Source organism: Anomalospiza imberbis, chromosome 5, assembly GCF_031753505.1.
Source record: "Anomalospiza imberbis isolate Cuckoo-Finch-1a 21T00152 chromosome 5, ASM3175350v1, whole genome shotgun sequence".
Classification (NCBI taxonomy): domain Eukaryota; kingdom Metazoa; phylum Chordata; class Aves; order Passeriformes; family Viduidae; genus Anomalospiza; species Anomalospiza imberbis.
The window spans coordinates 2,295,161-2,301,310 of NC_089685.1; the positions used below are offsets into that span (position 1 = coordinate 2,295,161).

A 6,150-nucleotide genomic window follows, 5' to 3' on the forward strand; every position below is an offset into this window, starting at 1 on the left:
GTTCCTGTATAATCAGTGACCAAGCTGAGGGCTACAGCTTATCTGTCACCTCAAAGTAAGCCATGGAGATCTCCCAGCCTCATCTCCAGGCACTGTATCCCTCTCTCAGGAAAAACAGCGGAGGTACATTGGTGCCCATGGAAATGAAGGTCACAGAATCCCAGGATCACTGAAGTGGGAAAAGATCTCCAAGGTCATGGAGTCCAAGCTGTGCCCAATCCCCACCTTGTCAGCAGCCCAGAGCACGGAGTGCCACATCCAGGAATTCCTTGGACACCTCCAGGGATGGATGGGGACCAAACCTCCCTGAGCAGCCCCTGCCAATGCCTGGCCACCCTTTCCATGAGGAAATTCCTCCTGATGTCCAAAGTCATGGAGGAAATAATCGTGAGGTCTGTCCTTTCCCTCGCTGCTAGAAGACCATCTTGGTCTTTCCAAAATCAATCACCACTGTCCTGGAAGACAAGTCCTGTCTCATAGTCAGGTGACTCGGTCTACAAATGGTTAAATTTGGGGTTTTGTCCCCTTCACCCCGTGGGTTATCATGGAGGGGAGTCCCTTGGCTGGTGAGGTTCCATCACTGAGGTACCAAAACAGGGCACCCAGAGCAGCTCCTGACCTTGAGCCCTTGTCCTGCACACCTTTAATATCCTGCCACACTAAGGTTTGTCTCCAAAGAAGCTGGAATATCCACGTGCTCTGGAAATGGAGGCAAGAAGGAAGGTTGGAGATGGAAAAACACAGACAAACAGGAAAAACAAATCATGAATTTAAGCTGTGAGAGGCAATAGTACCTCCTGCAGAGACAGTAAACAGAGATGAGTTGTTTCCAAGGAATACCCAGTAACAGATCCTAGAATCAGTGAAAGCTCAGAGTAAACAGGGGGAGGGAAGCAGGAGCATAAAACCTATCACATGAACAGAGAAAAATTAAATGAATCTTTTCCTTCTTGTCTTCTTGATTATCATTGTTCATCTGAACATCAAAATCACATAATATTGTGTGTCTGGGGAAAGATAAATCGCATTGCCAGCAGGAAATGGGGTGGGAGGAGCACTCCAAACCCCCATTTGTCCTCAATCTGCTTCAAACCCTCAGCTGAAACAAAGTAGGACAAACCTTGAAAAGAGTCAGGCACTTGAGATGATGGGACACGTGGAAAAATCAGGTGCAGACTGGAGTACAGCGACTGGGAATCAATTCCTGAGGGAATTTGGAGGATTAATATTTAGGTGGCCTTTGGGAAACCCTTCAGGGGGATTTGCCATTCAGAGGGCTTCTTGGAGCTCCATCCTCTTCGAGGGGCAGGAAATTGGCCCTGTGAAAAAGAAGCATCCAAAAATCTCTGGTTGCTTTTGATAACTGGAGAAGTCTTGTCAAGAAAAGGTTGAAGGCAGAAGCTGGGATGCATTTGAGGTGTTGGGGCATGGGTTGGACTCGATAATGTTGAGGGTCTCTTCCAACCCGGTCATTCTGTGAATTCTTTGAATTTTATTGTCCCGTGTAGCAGAGTGATAAATTCCCACCTCTCCTCCACTTGGTTGGAAACTTCACATTGCAATCATTAAAGGGCTTGGACACTGCCAGGGATCCGGGAGCAGCCCCAGCTTCTCTGGCAATTCCAGCCCAGCCAGGAATTCCTAATTCCCAAGATCCCATCCATCCCTGCCCTCTGGCAGTGGGAGCCATTCCCTGTGTCCTGTCCCTGCAGGCCTTGTCCCCAGTCCCTCTGTAGCTCTCCTGGAGCCCTTTTAGGCACTAAAAGGTCCCAGAATCTCTGCCTGGAGCCTCCTCCAGGCTGAACAATCCCAATCCTCACAGGAGCCGTGTTCCAAGGCTCAGCCTGGCTGATCTCTTTCCCATCTGTATTTTAGGATGTGTTGCATTACCTGTGATAGTTTGTCTTGAGGAAGGACCAGGTGATCAGTTTGGATTTTGGTGGGACAGGAAGCCACCCTTAGCACCCAAGGATTGAACAAACAAGGAGCTGTGCCAACAGGGACCCCAAACTTGCCCAGCTGTTGGGGAGGAATGTGCAGTGTAGGGAAATTCTCTGCTGTTCTCAGGCTTGGCCAAGGGCAGACAATGAGGATGGGCGTGGAGAAGCTTTCCTCTGTTCCTGCTCTCAACTGGGAATGCCTGGCTGGAGATTCAGCTTTGAACCTCCCCGTTGGTGGGTCAGCAGTGCAGCCATGCCCCCACGCTTCCACACATCCCCTGGAGATTTGTGCTCCCAGCACTGGAAGCTCCAGGTTCAAGTCCCTCCATCAACCAGACGAGGCACAATTATACTTGGAAGCAAAGTGTCAGGTACAGACCCTCCTCACGTTTCCTGCTGCCTTCCCCTATGGCCCATTAATATCTGTGCTGTGTTATCCATCTTCCACAAACTTCCCGGGGCTGGGACCTTGCTGGGCTGTGTTGGTGCCTCTGGATAAATCAGCCAGAGGTGTCCAAGCTCTCCAGCCCCAGGGCTGAGCACACTTTGTCACAAAGGCCACGGGGTCACCAGCGATGCTGTAACTAAGCCAAGGCTCCACCAGCTGAGCTCCAGCCCTTCTCTCCCTGAGGCCTGCAGTCCTGCTGGGAGAGGTGACAGGCGAAGCTGCCCCTCTCCTTGTCGTGTCACAGGGCTGAGGTTTGGCTCCCCAGGAGGTGTGGGGACAGTCCCTGCCCCAGTGTGGGTTGCTGAGGGTCGAATCCAGGCTGTGACACCTGCAGTGCCCACAGGTCAGATCATCACCATTAACGGAATGCCCTGCACAGCTCACTCGGCTCCCAGCTCCTTCCAAACCACCTCTGCTTGCTCAGTTTTCAGAGCAGCTGAGCTGAGGGACAGGAGTTTGGAGTCAGATGCGAGAAGGAAAACCGCCAGCACCATCAACACAGGTCACTGAGCGTGTCTGAGCATCCCTCAGCCTCTGAGCAGCACATCTGACGCTCCCTGTCCCGCACAGGGGCACCCTGCACTGCGTGTTGGTGAGGGCGACCCCAGGGTTCGGTAGGGAGATGTCTTTAGATGCCAGAAAAGTGTTTTTTTTCTGGATTTTTTGAGCTGCTCTGGGCTTGGCCATTGAACCTCTACAAGTGGCTGCTCTCACTGCTGTTTACAACCACTCCCTGCAGGAATTTGTTGCCTTGGTAGTGAGTAAAGGAAACTCAAACTGCTTTGAGGGGAGATGAACGTGAATGTGTGATGCAGGCCCCACAAAGCAGCCTCTGAAGTGGCTCCCACTCAAGCACTCATTGAACTCAGCTCCTTTTCTTGCACCTTCCCCCTGCTCCCAATCCCCCACCTTCCCCCAAATCCCACGCCTGCAGTTTTCCAGAGGACAGATGTGTTTATTTGCATGGTGCCAGGCTGTGATTCCTGACTTTTTTTCTGGGTTTTTTTCTGTTTTTTTTTTTTGAAGCACTGGGCGAGTTATTTGCCTGATGCCCTGTGTGTCAAGCCCTGCTCCTGTAAAACAAGCAGGGAAAATAAATACAGAGCTGGCTGTCTGTACATAAAAATAGCTGAGTTGGTGGGGGAATTTAAGCACCAAGCTGTGTGCTTGTTTTGCTAAGGACTAGCAATGAATTGTGCTTGTTTCATCCAGAATTTGTGGAGTTTGGTGGGAAATCCTTGGGCTGCCATCATCCATCCTGGCCTTTGGAAACGCGTTGCTACAACTTTTACACCAGCTGAGGAAATATTCCCCTGGTAAAACAGATTTTTTTCCTCTCTTTTACAGGCTACCCATGGGATGATTAAGTCTGCAAAAGACCTCGAAGATCATTAAATCCAGTCATTAACTCAGCACTGCCAAGCCCAACCACTAAACCACATCCCCCGAGTGCCACATCTGCACATTTTTTGAACATTTTCAGGGGTGGTGATTCCACCACTTCCCTGGGCAGCCTGTGCCAGGGCTTGAAAACCCTTTCAGGGAAGAAATTTTCTCAAATATCCAATCTGAGCCTGGGACTGCAGGGGCTGATCTGTGCTAAAAAAATAAGGGGGAGCAGCTGCCTTCGCCTTAGGGGGGAAGGACAGATTTTGTGCCATCACAAACTTGGTATTTTGAATAGGGATGATCTTGAAAATCTCATAAATAAACCTGGTTGAAAATAACCCTTAAATGCACAACTCCTCATCCAAGAGAGCACCAACAAAACAACCCCCAGCAGGTTTTTTTTGGTTTTTTTTTGCCCAGATGTTTCAGGGATGTGAGTTTTGGTGTGGTGCCACAAGAAGCTGTCCTGGGACACTTTTTGGGTGTGGGGAAAAGGAGCTGCAAAGGGAGGCCGAGGTTTCCTGAGGTGATTTTGCATCAGGAAAAGAGATTATGTGAAATTTTTCTGCAAGCAAGACTCACAGATATTGTAAATGTAGGTGACCCTGGTGGGAAGAAATGCTGATGTCTGACTCCAGTTCAGAAGGCTGAATGATTTCTTTATTATAATTCTACTATAATACATTAATTTACTATTTAAAGGAGATACTAAAACTACAAACCTACTTTTCTAACTACCATATCTAACTCACAACTCGTGACCCTCTCTGAGAGTCCAGCCACAGGTGGATTGGATTGGCCACCAGGCTCAAACAATCCTCACCAGAATCCAACCAAGCAATCACCCCAGGTAAACAATTCTCCAAACACATTCCACATGGGAAAACAAGGAGCAGAAATAGAAATTGTTTTCTCTTCCTTTCCTCTGTGGTCCTCTGTGAAAAAATCCTGAGAGAGAGAAGAATGTGCCTGCCACACACAGAGCTGGAGATGTCAAGGGAGGAAATCCATGGATTTCTCCATGGATAAATCCATGCAAGGAGCCCTGACAGGGCAGGGCCAGTCCCATCCTCTTGCAATTCATTAGATCCTCCTCCCAGGGTGGGTGCTGATCGAAGGAATGGGCAGGAGGTGCAAAAAGCTGCCCCATTTTTGGTCAAAACCGTTTCAATCCCAACAGAAAACAAGTGGCTCTTTTTCCAAGTGGCTTCCAAAGTTTTATAGAACAAGTGATGACCCTGTAAAGCTCAGCCTTGTGTGATCTGGGGGCAACTCAGCACAGACCCCAAAATGCTGAGGGCCCACAAAGGACTGGGGAGGAAATCCATGGATTTAGGGTGCTGATCTTGAGTAGAGGAGCGCCATAATGTTAAAAACTTCCCTTGCAAGGAAACTCTTTGCACAAAACATGGCTTCGCCTTGCGCTTCAAAATCACTTCAAAGTTTTGTGCACAACCAGTATTTCTTCAAGATAGTAAAGAACTGAGCCTGACCCCAAAGCAAGGTGCTCCTCCAGGGTGCCCTGGGCAATAACAGAGTGGGGAGGAGGTGGCTGGTGCTGCCCAGCTCCTGGGACAGTCCCCTTTGGGGAACCGGGCCCATCTGTGGAGCAGCCACCATTTGGGATGGGGTCATTAGAGATCATAAATAACTTGGGACGTGTGGAGCTCCAGGGAAATAAGCCCTGGATCCCAGCACCATACAAAGGGATAAATTTCCCTGTTATTTACAACAATGCTGTGCCTGCCTGACCCCTGCTCCCTCACACGCTGATGCATGTTCACAGTTCCAGGGCCAATTTTCTCCTCAAGCAATGGGAAATATGCACCAAGCAGCAAGAACCAATTGCTTCATTTGTTTTCTTCAGAAACCACTGACCTCCAGCCATTTCAGACCTCATAAAATACAGGGAGAGGTGTGGGTCCATCCAGAACTGGACGAGTAGGTGCTATATCCAGGTGTCTTCTGCAAGGAAAAAAAAGAATAACCCTCCTGACTTGGATATTTGCTCAAAGCAATTCCTTTAGAGAAACCAGGCAAACTGTTTTACAGCCTACCAAAAGCTGCAGGCAGCACGGGAACAAATTCATCTCCTTTTATGTTTTTTTTCACAATGAAATGTAGACTTTCATTCCCAGCACTGCCAAGAGTTGTTGCAGCACCATCACTTTCTGTCTGTCTTAATCAGTGCAGTCCTGTTATTTCACAGCCTTGCTCTGCTCTTTTTTTTTTTTTTTTTCTTTTTTGCATTTACCATTTCATTATTGATATTTCCTTTCTGCTTTTAGGTGGGTGATGCTATAACTGGGAACTGCCACCTTAACCAAGCTTGCAGTCAATAGTCATAGATCCAGCAGGCTCTGGCTGTCAGTC

At 48.7% G+C, this 6,150-nt stretch overlaps 1 long non-coding RNA gene across 1 annotated transcript; it reads right to left on the reverse strand.

The window, feature by feature from the left end:
* On the reverse strand, positions 1–2,483 carry LOC137474934 (uncharacterized). The gene is made up of 3 exons (XR_010999558.1): positions 2,329–2,483; positions 795–853; positions 1–699 (listed from the first exon to the last, which is right to left on the reverse strand). It is a non-coding gene; the product is annotated as an uncharacterized lncRNA (long non-coding RNA).
* Between the last annotated feature and the right edge of the window lie 3,667 nt (positions 2,484–6,150).